The sequence below is a fragment of the Vigna radiata genome, chromosome 4 (genome assembly GCF_000741045.1).
Source record: "Vigna radiata var. radiata cultivar VC1973A chromosome 4, Vradiata_ver6, whole genome shotgun sequence".
Classification (NCBI taxonomy): domain Eukaryota; kingdom Viridiplantae; phylum Streptophyta; class Magnoliopsida; order Fabales; family Fabaceae; genus Vigna; species Vigna radiata.
In genome coordinates this window covers 15,679,283-15,682,262 of record NC_028354.1, presented here as the reverse complement: position 1 = coordinate 15,682,262, position 2,980 = coordinate 15,679,283, and positions in this window count along the sequence as shown.

Genomic DNA, 2,980 nt, shown 5'->3' with positions numbered 1-2,980 from the left:
GCACCATGAATTAAATAGTTTACTATACATTAATATACATCATTGAAATAAAAATAATTCATTTTTACAAAAATAAATTCAATTTTAATATATATGTGCATATATTTTAAAATTTAATATTTTAATCCTTTCAAAGTTTGTAATTTCATATCTCTATACTACATTTATTTATAAAGTTAATAAACAAAAAATTAAGTTACTAAATATAAGACAATTACACACAAATATTCATATGCATATATAAGCATTGTAAAATGGCATTTCACTATTGAATTTATTATTTTAATTATAGATCTAAATATTAAGTGAATATATATTAGGAAACTCAACTAACACCTTTTGAAATACTTGTATGAAACATGAACTATCAAAAGCTAACACAAAATCAATTTTAGACATTTTAAATCTACATCCTAAATCAAACTTAGGATTCTTGAAAACTACTAATAGTGTAGAATAATCAATCATATTCCAACCAGAATAAATTTTTTCTTTTCTTCCACAAATACGATACCTTTATGTTGATGTTGATAATTCTCAATAAGTTTATGTTTGTGATGATGTATTTAGTTTTTTAATCAAGTTTTTTTAGGAATGAGTTAGGACTTTTTTTAATTTTTTTTTTATGCGTGTGGACGATACGAAGAACCAAAGGTTACCAAATTAGGGATAAATAAATTTCATAGATGAAATAGAGGTGAATTGTAAACCTGAGATACTTATGGATGCTCTGGAACTTGTTCCTTTTAATTACATATGGTTTTGTCAGATGAAAATAATATAGTTAAACCCTTGAATTTTATATGGGAGTTGAATATTGTAATGTTGGAGTTGTTGATGAGTTGTAGAATGGATTGTATTAAAGAGATTAATTTGTATGTGGTTATTTTGATGGTGTGGAATTTGTTGCCATTTAATTATGTATGTTTTTGCTCAATAAAAAAAGTATACCTAAATCTTTGAATTTAATATTAAAGTTGATAGGGTAATGTTGAAGTTGCTATGAGTTGTAAAAGTGATTATAAGTGATTATATTGATAACATTTAATTTGTAACTATATTTATTAATAAGTAGATTTTATGAAGTCCTTAGATGTTATAGTTTTTGTAAGAATAAATAGTGAATGTGTTATCATGAAATAAATGGAGTGTTTAAATTTAACTAAATTGAGATTAAGATATAATTTGAATTTTGTTTTACGAAAACTAGTCCCATTTCAATTCTTAAGTAAATTGAGTTGTGATGTGAAGTAATAAGTTGCTCTTACAATAATATTATTGGAGTGAAAGTAGATATATTTAATATTATGTAAAACATTATTTCGGTGTTATTGCTAAAGCAATATCATTTCTTGCCTAAGTCATAGCTTATAGTTAGAGTGAGAAAAAAATCAAATTGGTTATCTCTATTACAAGAGTTTGATCATTCAACACTATTTTGAAAACTTTAGAAAAGAAGAAATCGAAAAAATTTGTTCTCCTTTAAAGAAATAACACTCAACACTAAAATGACATCGATAATGATTGATTTTACGTGTCTTTGTGCATATGTTTCGGTGAATAAATCAATTCCTTCATAAATTTTACTTTGTTTCATTCCCAAGTTTAATTTGTTTTCATGTTTTATTGTGTTTTAATTAGTATATGTGTGTTTTGCCTCTAATATATCTTCGAGTGTGTGACATAAGAAAATAGGAAACAATTGTGGTAGGAAAAAATAAGTCAAAATTCAAGAAAGCATAATTGAACAACAAAAGATAGATTTTAGGTGAATACTCGCACTAGGTGCCACAAGAGTTGCATTTAGTATTGCAAACACAATGAGAAAATTTTGGTGGCACTATTCATACGACATTATTCATTATTCATTGTTCACTATTCAGTTGGCACTGTTCACTCATTAGGCGACAATATTCACTTGTTGGGCGAGAATTAAAGCTCATTAAACGAGAATTAATTCTCGTTGTCTGTTAGCTAGAAACATGAAAATAGGTATTTAATCATGTTTTCACGAGGTTTTTGAGAATTCTCTTCTTCACCTAGTATAATTAGAAGAGACGGGGTGCTGGGAAGTTCTCTCCTCTCCTCCTTGGGTTTCAATCTTCATCAATGGTGATTTGCCCCTTTTGGGTTAAGGAGGATGATGAGTCAATAATTGAAGTTGATGCAAAGGGGAATCACAATTGGAACACGAAATAGCTGCAAAGAACCTTGGAAAATTGCATGCATATCTCTTTGGCTTACAATTTCTTCTTTATCTCTCCAATTTTGTAGAATCTTAAGTTTTTCACCATTGAGGACTATTCCTATTTGTTGAGATTAATTGTAAAACATAGAATTTTTTAGTATTTTGTGCTGTTAATAATATATGTTTTTTCAATTCATGATAATATTCAATTTCCATCCTTAATGTTTGTTGTGACTTAATTATCCATGACTTTATTTATGGTTCTTTATGTATTAGAAAATATGAATGTAAAATTGAAATTGAAAACCTAATGGATGGAATTGATATGATTATTAATGTATGAGAATGAAATGAATGAACTCTAATTTTTAACAAATTGTAAATATTTTACGTTAAATTTCTTTGTACATTAACGGTTTGATGAAAATATAAAAAAAAAATTGTGTTTTATAAATTTTAATATTTAATTGAGTTATAAAAGAAAAAGTTGTTTTATATTACATAAGTTCCTTGAAAGAAGATAATATATACTTACTATTTGTTATATATATTGCTATCGGTGCACTTATTATTGATTTTTGCAGCCAACCAATACTCAAACAACAAATTCCAATTGTTGAGAAATTAGTTTTCAAACTTGAATGAGAAAGAGTTAGTAAATATTATTTTCTTTTATGAATGATACGTCATTGTTTTCAAAATCTTTTGTTGGGTTGTTTTAAATATCTATTTTAACATTATATAAAGGCTAAATGATATTATATATATATATATATATATATATATATATAT